Consider the following 17,171-nt stretch of genomic DNA (forward strand, 5'->3'; position numbering starts at 1 on the left):
CTTCCCATAGGAACGGTCTGTGAACTCATTCCCATCCTGGAATCCCCAGCAATGGCCAGTGAGCCCATCACGACCTTGCTCCCCCAGCAATGGCCTGTGAACTCATCAGCAAAATGTTCTCCCAGGAACAGTGTGTGACCCCATCCTTTGCCCTAGACAATGACCTGTGAATACATCCTCATTATTTTCTATTCACATCATACTGTAAAACTATCCGCGTTCTTTTCACTTAGCAACGGCCTGTGAGCACATACCCACCCTCTTCTCTTAGCAAGGGCCTGTAATTGGATCCACACACTCTTTTCCTGACAATAGCCTGTTTCTGTATTTCCACGCTTTCCCCCAGGAATTCTCTGTGGCACTATCCCCACGCCATTCTCCTAGCAATGGCCTGTGAACCCATCCTCGCTCTGTTCCAGCAACGGCCTGTGAACCCATCCCCATTTTGTTTCCCAATAATGGCCTGTGAACCATTTTGTTCTCCTAGCAACGAGCTGTAAACCATCCCCACGCCAATCTCCCAGCAACGTTCTGTGAACGCACCTTCGCTCTGTTCACCCAGCAACGGCCTGTGAACCAATCTCCAGTCTGTTCTCCTAGCAAATGGCAGTGAACCCATCCTATTCTGTTCTCACAGCAAAAGACTGTGACCCCATCCCAATTCTGATCTTCCAGTCACAGACTATGATCCCAACCCCAATCTGCTCCCCTAGCAACGTCCTGTTAACGTATCTCTATTCTGTTCTTCCATCCAGGGACTGTACGTCCATCCCCACTCTGTTTCGCTAGCATCATTCCCAATCATTTCCCTTGACAATGACATGTGACTCCTCCCTCATTCTTTTTCCTCGCAACATGCCATAACACCATCCAAGCTCTTTTCACATAGCAACGGCCTGTTGACACATCCCCACCCTATTCTCCAAGCAACTGCCTGTGAACCTCTCCCCACTCTGTTCCCACAACACCGGTCTGTGATTCCCCTCATCACAGAAGAGAGCAAATCATGAGATTAGATGGAGTGAATGAATTGGGAGGGAAAGAGATTGCAAGAAGGAGAGAGCGTCTGAAGAGAATGGGGCAAGGTGTGTAATACCAGAGGTGAAAACAAGACCAGAGTGACTTAAACACAACTCTTGAGCTCGGGTCCGGATCCCTCCCATTCCCTGATGCCCAGCACTTGGTGCCAAGTCTGTATCTTTCCAGATCAGCTTCTTCAACACAAAGACAAACAACATTGTATTTCACTCTGCTGCTGGCACTTAATAATGAATAATTTTACGCTTACAAATGGAAGTGACAGGTCCAATGAGTGGTTTGCTGCCTTTTATTATAATCTGCTGAGTTGAGAGAAACATTTAAATGTGTCCCTGTAACATCCGATGGGATAAGTATGGACAAACCAGCACTACCCTCAGTCTGTTATCATAGCGACAGGCTGTTTCATTACTGAAACATTAAACTGAATTGAGAAAATCCCGGATTGATTTATTACTTAGTGATTTTGATTGATGGATGAATTTGGGTAAAAGGATATTTCAACACATTCTTCAGCTGCTGTCTGAATTTAGTCTGAGTTACGGCATAAATCGCAGTGTTTGTGCAGCAGGTGAGGAGCTGCATCATGAAGCCCAATTCCATCACAAACCAATGTAGAAGAATAGATTTATGCCCCAAATAATACATCCGTTTCCAAAAAGAAAACACCATCAACATTGACCAAAACAGGATGAAATTGACCGAGATCATAAACAGTAAAATAATAGACCTCTTTCGATTTTGCATTTCTATGTCGCACTGAGTGCCCCCTTTGGTGTGAGCCCAGAGTCTCTTACGGGTTCTGCTTGTCACCAAAGTGTGTCTGATTGTGAAAACATTGAACAGAAGAATCAGGAAAAATGGGAGAATTGGGGTGAGAATGTGATGCAGGAATTCGATTGTGGCCCAGACTTGAGAGGAATAAACCTCACGTGTTACATAACAAAAGACGGGAGAATTCCACCGCCGATACCAATGTGTGAGCATAAAATACCAGAAAATGTTCTTTAAACAACCCAGTATAGTCACTGTTGCCAGAATCACAGCCGCTATTTTCTCACTACAATACTTACTTCTCAGCTTCTGGCAACAAATGGCAACAAATCGATCGAAAGTGAAAGTGACGGTGAACCAGACAGAGCAGTCAGTGGCTGCATAAAGCAGAACCGCGTGGATATTACACATGCGGATGGACAGCAGGAAATAAAATCGTTCTGGATAAACAATAGGAATGTGTCTCAGTATCAGGTCCAGGATAATGACCAGTAGATCCGCCACTGCCATGGCCTCCAGGTAACGTCTGACACATGGAGACAGTCCACAATCTTTATAAAGAAGAACGTAGATCGTAACTACGTTACCTGTGAGGAAAGAAAGCCAACAAATTATGCATTAGCCTGTTGGTAAGGTTACCAGATTGATTTAGTAACCTGGGACATTTTCAAATGTGTTACTGTATTCAGAGATTTATTGGAGTAATTGGATCTGAAGTAACAAATTGTAAAGTTTCAAAAATGTGACGTAAGGCACAAGGAACACTCCCTTCCCAAATACGCAGACACACACCCATAAGAAGAGACGGTTTCTTGAATATTTCATGAGGCACTGTGGGCTATCAGCAGCTGCAGTATCAATGGCCTTCCCTCTAGCATAAAGCCGGAAGTGGGCTGTTCACTGGTAGCTTTAAATTGGGCTGCTGGTGGGACAATGGTTAACACTGCTTCCTCACAGCGCCAGAGACCCGGGTTCTATTCCCGCCTCAGGTGACTCACTGTGTGGAGTTTGCGCATTCTCCCCGTGCCTGCCTTTCCTCTAGGTGCTTCGGTTTCCTCCCACAGTCCAAAAAAGTGTGCAGGTTAAGTGAATTGACCATGCTAAATTGCTTGTAGTGTTAGGTGAATGGGGTCGGGGTGGGTCGATGTGGACTTGTTGGGCTGACGGGCCTGTTCCTCATTGTAAGTAATCTAAAAAAAACTTCAGCAGCATTCGCAACTACACGTGTACTGGAGTAGGATATTCAGCACATCAAGTGTTTTAAACAGGCTCAGAATGAGGCTAGTAAGCCATTCGAGACTGGTCCTCAGAAATTGGAGCAGATCTTTTCATCTCTCATACCTGTTAAACGGGAATGGAAGGCAGCATTCGGTCTTTCAAAGCTGCTACGCAGGAATACGGGGGGAGCTGGTTACTGAGCCGGAATCAGGGATAAATTAGGTCTTATCAGTTTAACAACTGCATTGGCGCAGTGGACAGTACTGGCTCCACAACTATTTATTACCAAATACCAACGATTTAGATAAATGGAACGCATGTATTTTAATTGAATTTGTCAAAGACGTTAAGATACGCAGGAACATAGTTATCAAAAGGAATTAGAGAGTCTATAAATGGATTAGCTATATACGATAATTGGGAAATGGAATATAAAATGCGTAGCTGTCAAAATGTGAATTTATTAGGAATAATAAATGGAGAGAGATTGCAGATCTTCATGACATAGTGTTCACTGGAAGGTTCACTCTGACCTGTTCAGACACCGGAAGTTTTGTTCCAGCTCCCTGATGTCCCCAGTAGACCCAGTGCTGACGGTACACACGGGATACTTTGATGGGGTTGATTGGTGGAGGAGAGTGGTAAGAGTTAGTGTGCGTGAGCCATGTATCAATGGAGGCCTTTATCCATGAGATGCGAAGCATATAGGAATGGCTGACTGCTTTTGAATTAAGCAGCTGTGGCTGCTGCCAGTACATTGGGTATTCACAAACATAATGTACTCTGCATGGTCGCAATGAAACATTAGTGGAGTTAGAGATGGAGGGCGCAATCTCAGGACTGAGAACATAAAATAAGGGCAAGTTATTGATCTGATAGAGTGGGATCCATTTAGGGCCAGTGACAGTAATTCTATTAGTTTGAAAACAGTTCTGGAAAAGGATAGACCTGGTCCACAAGTTCACATGACAAATTAGGGCTAGGTTAATTTTGATGGTATTAGGCAGGAACTTTCAAAAGATGATTTGGAGAAGCTGTCGAGGGTCATCTGTCAATTTGGAGACTTTCAAAAGCGAGATAACGACAGTTCAGGGACAGCATGGTTCTGTTAGAGTGAAGCATAATGCTAACAGGAATAGGGAAAGGTACATGACAGGGGATATTAGGGCTCTGGTCAAGAAAAAAAGAAGGAAGTATATGGCAAGGATAGGCATCTTGGATCAGGCGATTCCCTTGAGAAATGCATGGGGTGTAGGAGTACCTTATGAGGAAGACTAGGAGTGTAAAAAGGGGGCATGAGATAGCTTAGCAATTGGGGTTAAGGGGAATCGAAAGAGATTCTACAATTAGATTAAGTGCAAAACAGAAATCCCGAAGAGACTAGGGCCCATTTACAACCAAATAGCCATCGATGTGTAGACCGACAGGAAATGAATCAGATTAATTGGATTTATTGTCACATGAGCACAGTGAAAAGTTTACAAGTTGCCACACGTGACACAATCTGAAGGCTATAGGTGCATCCGCCCCCCTTAGGTACATAATCGTGGTACAAAGCTGAAAAATAAAGAAAACAAAGCTAAACGGTAAAATATTACAGTCTTTCCTGAAAAAGTGGAAAAACAAAGCAACACAGTTAACAGTTCAACCACACACTACACCAGCGCCTGATCGTGCTGAGTTCCTATTCTTCACAATGACTCGGCCACCTTCCCTTCGCCACCTACAACCTCCTCTTGTTGGATGAGTGAGATCTTACACGAATATATCACGTGAGAAATAACTGTGTAGAAAGAAAAATGGTAGTGAATGAACTCGGGGAAATAAATTCATGTAGTGATGTTTTCAAACAGGGCCAAATTACAGAAAAGGATGTGTTGCAGCTCTGAAAATGCATAACCATAAATATATGCCCAGGACCTGTTCAAGTGCTACCCACGTCATTGTGAGACGCAAGGGAAGAAATTGCGCACCCACGAGCTGAAATATTTGTATCATTCCTCAGATTTCTGACGAAGGTCACTGAACACGAAAAATGATCTCTGATTTTTCTGCACAAATACTGCCACACCTGCTGAGATTTTCGGATATAGTGTCATAGAGTCATACTGATGTACAGCACGGAAACAGATCCTTTGCTCAAAACCGTTCATGCCGATTAGTTACCCCAACTCAATTTAGTCCCACCTGCCAGCACTCGGCCCATATCACTCCAAAGCCTTCCTATTCATATACCCATTCAAATCCCATTTAAATGCTGTAATTGTACTATCCTTCACCACCTTCCTCTGGCAGCTCACTCCAAACACGTACCACCGTCTGCGTGAAAACGTTGCCCCTTAGGTCTCTTTTATATCTTTTCCCCATCATGCTAAAGTTATGCCCTCTGTTTCTAGATTTGCCCACCCCAGGGAAAATACTTTGTCTATTTATGCTATCCATGCCGCTCATAATTTTGTAAATCTCTATAAGTTCACCTCTCAGCTTCCGACGTTCCAAGGGAAAACAGCCCCAGTCTGCTCAGCCTCTCACTACAGCTCAAATCCTCCAACCCTGGCAACATCCTTGCAAATCTTTTCTGAACAATTTCAAGTTTCACAACATCTTCCTGATATGAAGGAGAACAGAATTGCACACAATATTCCAACAGTGGTCGAACCAATATCTTGTTTAGCTGCAACATGACTTCCCAACTCCTGTACTCAAACTCTGACCAATAAGGGAAAGCATACCAAACGCCTTCTTCACTTTCCTATCTACCTGCGACTCCACTTTCAATGAGCTATGAACCTGCAATTCGAGGTCTCTTTGTTCAGCAACACTCCCTAGGATCGTACCATTAAGTGCATAACTTTTGCTAAGATTTGCTTTCCCAAAATGCAGCAACTCTCATTTATCTGAATTAAACTCCATCTGCCACTTCAAAGTCAATTGCCCAGTCTGCTCAAGATCCTGTTTTAATCAGAGGTAACCTTCTTCGCTGTACACTACACCTTCAATTTTGGTGTCACCTGCAAACTTACTAACTATATCTCTTCTGCTCTTACCCTACTCATTTACATAAATGCCAAAAAGTAGTGGACCCACCACCACTCTCTGCCTTCTATATTTGAGCCAGTTCTGTATCCAAATGGTTAGGTCCCCCTGTATTCCGTGAGATTCTAACCTTGCTAACCAGTGTCCCATGGGGAACCGTGGAGAACGCCTTAATGAAGTCCATATAGATCACATCTACCGCTCTGCCCACATCAATCCTCTTTGCTGCTTTTTCAAAAAACTCAATTAAGTTTGTGAAACATTATTTCCCATGTCTTCTGGTTTTGTTTCTGATTTACAGCATGTGAAGTTTGTTCTGTTTTTATTTGTAAGAATGATACCCACAAATGAAATGCTGGAGTACTGGAAGGCAGGTAATGCTGTTACGTTAGTTTTAAAAACGTTAGCAAGGAAACGTCAAGGAAAAACAGACCGGTGAGTCTGCCAGTCGTGGGTAAGTATTTGTAGAAGATTCTTAGACACATCATTTTCATATCTTCGGAAATTCAAGGACTTGTATAGTCAACACCGCTTTGAGTATGTGTTGTAAAACGTGTCTCACAAACTTAACCAAAATGTTTGAAAAAATGACCAAGACGCTAGATGAAGGTAAAGCAGCACACGTTGTATACGTGGACTTTAGTGAGACCCAACAAGATTCTGCATGGTAGACTAATTAATAAGGTTAGATCACAGGGTATCATGGAGTTCAAGTATAACGTTGGCTTGACTGCAGAAACAGGGGGTGGTAGACGGTTATTTTTCCAACTGAAGGCTGACGGCCAGCGATTTGCCACAGGGATCGGTTCTGGGCCCACTGTTGTTCGTTATTTTTATAGAAGATTTGAATGAGAATATAAGAAACATTGGTAGTAAGATTGTAGACGACACCAAAATTGGTGGTATAGTGGACAGTGAAGAAGGTCATCTATTAGACGAAGAGATCTTGATCAACTGTGCCAGTGGGCTCAGGAATGACAGATGCAGCTTCATTGAGACAAGCTAGAGCAGGACTTGCACAGGTAATGGTTGGACCATACGGAGGTTTATCAAACAAAGAGACCCAGGAGTGCCAGTGCATCATTCCTTGACAGGGACATCGCAGGTCGGCAGGGTGGTGAAGAAGGCATTGGGCACGTTTGCCTTTATCGGTCAAAGCACTGAGTATAAAAATTGGGGATTATATTATGACTGCACAAGACAATGATATGGCCAAAATTGGAGTTCTGTGTACAAGCCTTTTCGCACTTTTTATAGGATGTGTGTTATAAACAAGAAGGGGACAAACTAGTTAAAATGGTGTGACGGAAATTGTTGGTATTGGGACAAAAGAATGAATTTGATAGACTGACAGGTGACCTTGTAGAGGTTTATGTAATCATGATGGTCATAAATAGGGTAAATATCCAATGTCTTTTCCCCACGGTAGAGATGCCCAAAGATAGATGGCATAGATTGAAGATGAGAGGGGAGAGATTTCAATGGGTTGTCAGAGACGCATGTTTCGCTCAGACACTTGTGTGTGTATATGTAGTGAGCTCTCAGAGGAAGTGATACAGGTGAGCAGAATTGCAACATTTAAAATACAATTGTGTGGATACATGAATACGAAAGATTTACAAGTGTATGTGCCAAACACAGGAACAAAGAACAAAGAACAAAGAAAATCTACAGCCCATGAACAGGTCCTTCGGCCCTCCAAGCCTGAGCTGATCCAAATGTACTGTCGGTCAATTCGTAAGCATTTGTATACCTCTGCTCTCTACCGACTCATGCATCTGTGCAGACGCATCTAAAATGAATCTACCGTGCCTGCCCCTACCACCTCTGCTGGGAAGTATTTGCAGCGTGTATCCCCCTTAAACTTTCCACCTCTCATCTTGAAAGCATGACCTCCCGTCTCTATCCACCCTGTCTATACCCTTCATGATTTTGTAAACCTCAATCAGGTCCCCCCTCAATCTCTTTTTTCTAATGAAAATAAACATAACATACTCAACCTCTCTCCATACCTAGCACCTTCCATACCAGGCACCATCCTCATAAACTTTCTCTGTACCCTCTCCAAAGCATCCACATCCTTTAGGTAATGTGTTGACCAGAACTGTACACAGTATTCTAAATGCGGCCGAACCAATGTCTTGTACAATTTTAACATGATATCCCAGCTCTTGTACTCAATACCCCATCCAATGAAGGCAAGCATACTATATGCCTTCTTGACCACTCTATCCACTTCTGCAGCAAACTTCAGGGTACAATGGACCTGCATTCCCAGATCTCTCTGCCCATCAACTTTTCCCAAGGCTCTTCCATTCATTGTATTGCTCTAGAATTAGACTTGCCTAAATGCCTCACCTCACATTTGTCTGGATTGAAAGCCATCTGCCACTTTTCCACCCAACTCTCCAGTCTTCCTATGTCCTCCTGTATTCTCTGACAGCTCCTATGCTTTCTGCTGCTCCTCCAATCTTTCTGTCATCTGCAAACTTGCTGATCATACCAATAGTCCCCTCTTCTAGATTATTTATGTATGTTGCAAACAACAGTGGCCCCAGCACTGATCCCTGTGGAACACCACTGGTCACCTTTCTCCATTTCGAGAAACTCCCTTCAACTAGTACTCTCTGTCTCCTGTTGCTAACCAGTTCTTTATCCACCTAGCTAGAACAACCTGCACACCATGTGATTTCACTTTCTCCATTAGTGTACAATGGGGAACCTTATCAAACACCGTACTAAAGTCCATGTATATGACATCAAAAGTAGTACTCGTTCAGTTTAAGTAACTGGGTGAGCATGGACGATTTGTGCTGATGGGTCTGTTTGCATATTGTATAGTTCCAAGAGTCTATGACTCTGTAACTCATTTTTCGCCCCCAATTCTTGTTGCCATCAATCCATTTCCATGTGAAAAATCCTCTTCAGTGATCGGCCTCCTCTAATGTCGAACAGAGTGCTCCTGATATTGATGTGTTGTTCTAGGCAAAAGCAGCAGCAGAAATGGAATTGTATTCAACCACAATCTGGAAGATTTTGTCGTGATAAACTCTCTGTCTCCCAATACCATCAAGTCGACAAGTGGAGGTGAACATGGCCGGGTCAGAATCATACGTACCTAAAACAGATGATAACATTAACGTTAATGCACTTAATTGCTTACATTCCAAAAAGTAGAACCAGGACCTGATAGACAGGGTAAAGAAAATCCCAAGATCAACATATCATATCTGAATTCTACAGTCCTGCCACATCTAGTGTCTGCACCATCCTCAGCCAGAAGTGTTGAATCAATGATCCAGCTCACACTCGTCGTGATACCACCTAATTACACATGTTTTTTTTTAGATTAGATTAGATTATTTACAGTGTGGAAACAGGCCCTTCGGCCCAACAAGTCCACACCGCCCCGCCGAAGCGAAACCCACCCATACCCCTACATTTACCCCTTACCTAACACTACGGGCAATTTAGCATGGCCAATTCACCTGACCTGCACATCTTTGGACTGTGGGAGGAAACCGGAGCACCCGGAGGAAACCCACGCAGACACGGGGAGAACGTGCAAACTCCACACAGTCAGTCGCCTGAGGCGGGAATTGAACCCGGGTCTCTGGCGCTGTGAGGCAGCAGTGATAACCACTGTGCCACCGTGCCGCCCACTGTGCCACCGTGCCGCCCACTTCAACCAATTGTAAGTCTTCAACCAATTTGATTAACTGTGCTTGACATGAAGTAGTAGCTGAACGCAGTAAATATGACAAAGGCGATGGCAATCCTGCAATAACACTGAAGACGTTTGCTGCACAACAAGCCGTATCACTGGGCAAGCTGGTTCATTCCAGCTCCAACTCTGACATCCATGTGGCAATGTGAAAATTGCTCAACTATGTCCAATCTCCTAAAACGAGAATGACAATTTGATCAATTACGGCACCTTCAGCCCCATCTCAGTAGTCAAATTGGAGGAAGTTATTTTTTTCTTTTCACAGAGTTGTCAACCGACACTAAAATATGCTGCTCAGTTTGGTTTCTTATAGGTCCCCATGTGGAAATGATGCTGTTCTGGAAATGTTACTGGATTACTAATCCAGACCAGGCTAATGCTCAGGCAGCTGGAGGAAGTTAATAACAATTAATGAACTACCTATATCTAAAATCTGGTATCATTAATAGCGACCTTGACGCTAATGTCGATTGTAAACACCAATTTGCTTCCCCAACATATTTTCACAATGCAAATCTTCCACGTTTTTGCGCTCGAGCCGAAAAGGCGCATCCTGACTGTTATAAGCTCTTAATGGTCTCTGAAACGGCAAGGCAAGACACTCAAGTGTATCAAACTGCTCCGAGGTCTTAAAGGATAAAACCGGACAGATCACTGAGCACCAGCCTCACTGTCGGAAAAGGTAATGTCTAACATAGTCCGTCGAATCTTCCTAACATATGAGAACTCGTGATACGTTTTACAGAGCTTTCCCACAGACGACGCAGAAATATTGGAAAGGGAGTTTTCATTCATCACAGGGAACCTCCCACACTCTAGTTCATGGCCGAACATCTCCTCCATGCACTTTTCCCACTCAACCTACAAATCCCTTAATGTGATTAACATAGAAACTATAAAATAGGAGCTTCAGTAATCCCTGGGGTCCATCTAGTTTTCTGCCCAAATCAATGTAATAATGGCTAACCTTTTATTTCACACCATGCACCTACTCTCTCCCTTTACTGTCTCGAACTCTCCCTGTATATTCAGTACCTTGGCTTCCACAGCCGTATGTGATAGAGAATTTCCCAGGTTCCTCAGAGACTGAGTACAGACATTTATTCTCATATCAATGCAGACTGGCCTGCCTATACCTTATACTGTGACCCCTTGTTTCAGACGTCCTAGTCAGGGGAGTTATCATCCATGCTTCCATTCTGTCCCACCCTATTAGAGTTCGATATGTTTTGTTGAGATCTCCACTCTTTCTCCTAAACCCCTACACAATCTCTGATTCACTCAACAAGTCTGTCATCTCAGACATCAGTTTGGTCATCATTCATTGCACTCCCTCAGTGTCAGGTTTATCTTTTGTTAGCCGAGGAGACCAAAACTCCACACGATACTGAAGAATGTTTGACATGAGGCATCACCTTGGCCCTGGAGAGCTGCAGAAAGTCAACCTTAAACTTGTACTCAAATCCCCTTGAAATGACTGTCAACATAACATTTAGCTTCCTAGCTACTACGAGCTTCTGCAATAGAGATTGATGTACAAAAAGGTCCAGATCCTTTTCAGTCTATGAGCTGTTGTGGGTTATCAACAACAGAACTGTACTTCGGAACAAATGTCAACCTCATGGATTGGCATATACCTCCTCAGACATTACCATCAAACGAGGGTATTAACCTTGGTTCAATGGGGAGTTCAGGAGGGCATGCCAGGAGCAACATCAGGCATACCTAAAAATGAGGAGACATCCTGGTCAAGCCACCAAATAGGACTACTTGCGTGCCAAATGGCATAAGCGGCAAGTGATGCACAGCACTAAGCGATCTCACAACCAACGGGTCACATCTGCAGTCCTTCTACATCCAGTCATGAATGGTGGTGGACAATTAAACAACTCATTGGAGGAGGATGCTCCACGAACATCCCCATCCTCAATGACGGAGGAGCCAGCATATCATTGCAAAAGATAAGTCTGATACATTTGCAACAATCTACACTCAAAAGTAGCGAGTGAATGATCCATCTCGGTTTCCTCCAATTGTCCCCAACATCACAGACACCAGTCTTCAGCCAATTCGATTCACTATAAGTGATATCAAGAAATGACTGGAGCCACTGGACACTGCAAACACATTGGACCCTGATAACATTCCGTCAAGAGCACTGAGAAAGTGTGCTCGATAACTTGTTGCTCCCCTAGCCAAGCTCTTCCAGCAGAATTACAACACTGGCATATACCCGGCAATGTCGAAAATTACCCAGCTATGTCCTGTACACAAAGAAAAAGGACAAATGCATCCCAGCCAATTACCGCCCAATCAATCTATTCTCCATCATCAGTAAGTGGATGTTGGAAGGATCGTCAACAGTGCTATCAAGCAGCACGTGATCAGCAACAATCTGCTCAGTGAGGCCCAGTTTGGGTTTTTCCAGGGTAACTTAGCAACTGATGTAATTACAACTTTGTTTCAAATATGGACAAAAGGGTTGAATTCCAGAGGTACGGTAAAAGTGACAGCCCTTGACATCTGTCTGAGTATGGCATAACGAAGACCTGGCAAAACTGGACTCAATCTATATCAAGGGGCAAACGTTCCGCTAGTTAGCGTCATACCTCGCATAAAATAAGATTGTTGTGGTTGTGGAGGGTCAGTACCTCAGCTCCATGACACCTCTGCAGCAGTCCTTCAGGGTAATGTTCTAGGTAAAACAATCTTAAACTGCGTTATTAATGATTTGCCTCTGTGATAAGATCAGAAGTGAGGATGTTCGTCCACGATGCACAGTGTTCAGCATCATTTGCGACTCCTCAAATACTGAAGCAGCCTGAGCTCAAATGGAACAAGGTGTGAACAATATCCCAACTTGAGCCGACAAGGGGTAAGTAACAGGCAGGACACACAAATCCCAGATATTAGTCATCATGAATAAAAGACACTCTAACCATCGGCCCTTGACATTAAACAGTCTTACATAGAACAGAGCACATAGAAATATACAGCAGAAAATAGTGCCTTTGGTCCACGGTGTTGTGTCGAGAATTAATCATAATGTAAAGTAAAATAACCTAACCTACGCACCCCACAATTCACTGCTGTCCAGATGTATGCCCAGCAATCACTTAGATGTCCCTAATAACTCTGCTTCCATCACCACCGCTGGCAACGCATTTCATGCATTCATAACTCTCTGCGTACTTCTGACATTCCTTCTTTACCTCCCTTCTAACATCTTAAAACTATGACCACTGGTGCAGGTCAATCTTGTCCTGGGAAAAGTATCTGGCAATTTACTCTATCCAAGCCTTTCATTACCTTGAATAACTCGACCAGGTCACCCCTCTTCCTCTTCTTCTGCAGAGAGAAAAGTCCGAGCTTTGTCAACCTCTCTTCGTAAGACAAGCCCTCCAGGCCAGGCAGCATTCTCATAAACCTTCTTCGCACAGTCTCCCAAGCTTCTGTATCTTTCCTACAGTAGGCCGAAAAGAACTGGACACAATATTCCAAGTGGGGCCTCACCAGGGACTTATAGAGCTGTCGCAAAACCTCGCAGCTCTTAAACTCAATCCCCTGTTAAAACCAGGGGATCCAATCCATCTGCACTAACGAGGTTCCAGTCGATATTGGAAAAGTTAAAATCACCCACAACAACAACCCTGCTGCATCTGTATTTTTCCAAAATCTGCCGGCCTATGACTTCTTTAATCTCTCTACTGATATTAGGGGATCGGTAGAAAACTCCTAATGAGGTGTCTGCTCCCTTGGTGTTCTTAACTTCCACCCATACTGACTCAGTAGAAAAACCTTCCTCAACAATCTTCATTTCCGTAGCTCTAATGCACTCTCTGATTAGCAATGCTACACCACTCCCTCTTTTTCCACCCTCTTTGTTATTTTTAAACGTTCTAAACCTTGGACCATCTAGCAACCATTCCTGCCCTGTGAAACCCACGTCTCCGTTAAGTCACAGCATCATAACCTCAAGTGCTGATCCATGCTCTAAGTTGATCACACTTATTTCTGACATGCTTTGTGTTAAAGTAGACGCACTTTAACCGATCCCTCTGTTTCATCACGTGAGGAACGTTCCCGATAGATTCACTACATCCTGTCACTGCCCCATCTCCAAATTCCCCCTCTCAGATATGTAGCTCTGATTCCCACCCTCTTGCCAAACTAATTTAAACCCTACCAAACCACGCGAGCAAATTTCCCACCCATGATATTTGTGCCCCGACAGTTCAGATGCAACCTGTCCTTCATGTACAAATCCCACCTTTCCCCGGGGGCATCGCAATGTTATAGGTATCTGAGGCCCTCCCTCCCGCACCAGCCTCGCAGCCACGTGTTCAGCTAAATTCGCTGACTGTTACTCATCTCACTATCTCGTGGCACTGGTCGCAAATCCTAGATCACTATTCTACTCGTCTTTCTCTTCAGCTTCCAACCTAGATCTCTGGAGTCACTTTTCGGATCCTCACACTCTTTCCTGGCTATATCATTCGTGCCAAAATGTATCACGGTTTCCGGCTGTAACCTTCTCCCTTCAGTATTCTGTAAACCCAATTGGTGACATCCCAGACCATGGCAGTGGAGAAGCGACATGCCTTCCGGAAGTCTTGTTCCTGACCACAAAATCTCCTGTCAATCCAGCGAACTATTGAGTCCCCTACCACTAGCACTTATCTATTTTCCACGTTTCCCTTCTGAGCCACAGTACCAGGCTCAGTGCCAAAGACCTGACAATTATGGCTTCCCCGGTACACCAACCCCACCAGCAGTATCCAAAATGGTAAACGTATTGCTGAAGCGAACGGTCACTTGGTTCCCTGCCCTATCTGTTGATTCCCTCTCTTCTACCTGACTGTACGCAGCTGTCCTTATCCTGTGTCTTAGGAGTCATCACCTCCCGACACATTCTCTCAATTTCTCCCTCAGCCTCCTGAATGATCCATAGTTCATCCAGCTCCAGCTCCAGTTCCCTAATTCGGGTTTCGAGGAGCTGGAGTTGGGTGCACTTCCTGCACATGTGCTCGGCAGAGACATGTGTAGTTTCTTTCACCTGCCACATTCTGCATGAGGAACCCGCAACCCCCTTATCAGCCATACCCCGCTAGTCTGAAAGCCCGCACAGGACTAAACAAAGGAAGAGAAGAAAAGAGAAAAAAGAAAAAAACAAAACAACAAACCTGAAACTTACCGAGTTTACAGACTCTTCGAAAGGTTAGAGGAGGTCAGTGGGAGGGACGCCCGACGGTGTCGGGTCTCAGGTTTAGATCTCACCAACTTAAAAACTTCCGGGCAGCCGTCACGTCTTCCGCCCTGTCTCCTCGCCTCTCCATTAAAAACTTACCGTAATTGAATCCCCGACTGGAAACATCCTTGTGGTGACCATTGACCAGAACCTCAACTGGACTCACGACATAAATGCCGTGGCTACAACAGCAGGTCAGAAACAAGGGACAATGCTGCGCATAAATCACCTCCTGACATCCCAACTTCTCTCCAACGTCTACAAGACACAGGTGAAGCTTGTGATTGAATACTCTCCATCTGCCTGAACGGTTGTAGCTTCATCAACACTCAAAAAGCTTGACAACATCCAAGACAAAGTAACCCATTTAATTGACATCACATCTACAAACATTCAATCCCGCCAATATCAGCACTTAGTAGAAGTAGTGTGTAATAAGTACAGGATGCACTGCAGAAAATCGTACCATTCAAACCACAAAAACTTCCATCTAGAAGGACAAGTCAACAGGTACACCACCACCTGCAAGTTTCCCACCAAGTCACTCTGAATTCCAATATATCGCCGTTCCTTCACAGTCATTGGGTCAAAATCCTGGAATACTCTCCCTACTGGCATTGTGAGTCGAACCAACAAGTGGACTGCATCGATTCAGGAAGGCAGCTCACCATCACTTTCCCAAGGGCAAATAGGGATCGATGACTAATTCTGGTCAGCCAACGATGCCCATGCCCCACACTTGAATGATTACCCATATAAAACATCCCCCATTGCTTTTCATCTGCCACGTATTTATCCATTCACTCCACTTATCTCAATCATATTGAAGCTGTTTTTACATTTTCCTCACACACTCATAATCTGACACCGTTTAGTGCCATCACCAGACTTAGAAATATTGATTTGATTCCCTAAAACAAATGATTGACATGAATTGGGATGAGTGGAGGTGCAAGCACTGATTCATGGAGTAGTCTACGAGCTTTCCACTCCAATAAACATTACTTCATTCCTAGTCATTGTTTTCTGTCAGCTCTCCCATTCTAAAACCATGTCCATATATTAGTCACAAACCCAAGGTTGAGTTTGCACACCAGGCTTGGTAGTTTTTCTATGCTCATTACTTCCAGTCTAAATAATTTCTCCAAAATCATTTATTTAGTAATTTGATTCTGCTCTTTTTTGTTCTCACTAGACTTACCTTTTCTGGGATTGCCAGGAAGATCCTTTTTTGTCTTAGTTTCATCTGTGAAAACAGAAATTGCTTCATAGTTCTGTCATTTCCTGTTCTCCTTTCTCCATTCTCTGGTTTCACACAGCGAGCAAGCTGCACTTGTTTGCTCTGATCTTTCCTGATAGTTATGGGTGTTCACTTTCATAAAACTTGTTAATGTACTTTCCAGGAACCCATAAAGTCCTACCTTAATCTGCTCACTAATTGACCTTCCAAAATCATACCGTCACAAATGCATTGAGTCTGTACCATCCGAAATACAGCACGATCTTCCATCGTCCCATTATCCTACATGAGGCCCATTGCTGTGAATGTTACACTTTCACTTCCTGCCCATTTTTTTAAATGATTGTGAAGTTATCCGTGGCATTTCGCTTCTCAAGAAGTACATTACAGACCCCAACATGCTCTGGGAGAAAAACAACCACCGCATTCTCTCTAAACCTCAACCCCTTCAGTTTAAAAGTGTGTTCCCTTTTTCTTGACCTTTGTCTAAAATGGACAGCTGCTGTCTATCCACCCTGTCCATGCCCCTTGTTTTCTTATTCTTCTGAATCACGTGCTCCTCGGCCAACTCTACTGCACAGTAAACAATCTGAGCTTATCCAGCCGCTCTTCGTAGCTGATATTTTCCATCACATATAACATCCTAGAGAATCTCCTGTGCACCCACTCCTACAATCATATCCTTCCTGCAATATGGTGTCCAGAACTGTACACAGTATTCCACCTGTGGCATAAACAACGTCCTGTGCAGCTCTTATACTCCTTGGCTCGATTTAATAAACGATATCCTTACGTTCTCAATGCCTTCATAACTAGCCCATTAACCTGTCCAGTCACATTCAGGGATCTGTAGAGAAACACCCTAATGTGCTACCATTCATTGAGTACAC

General features: G+C 43.9%; 2 pseudogenes; one reads left to right on the top strand and one right to left on the bottom strand.

Annotated features, from left to right (window-relative positions):
* Window positions 1-17,171, top strand: part of LOC148135504 (uncharacterized) — a 303,943-nt pseudogene that overhangs the window by 49,935 nt on the left and 236,837 nt on the right.
* LOC148135505 (uncharacterized) overlaps window positions 1,667-17,171 on the bottom strand; it is a 75,677-nt pseudogene continuing 60,172 nt past the window's right edge.

This window comes from Chiloscyllium plagiosum, unplaced genomic scaffold, assembly GCF_037043375.1.
Source record: "Chiloscyllium plagiosum isolate Xiang-an unplaced genomic scaffold, Cpla_swu_hap1 HiC_scaffold_49, whole genome shotgun sequence".
Lineage (NCBI taxonomy): Eukaryota > Metazoa > Chordata > Chondrichthyes > Orectolobiformes > Hemiscylliidae > Chiloscyllium > Chiloscyllium plagiosum.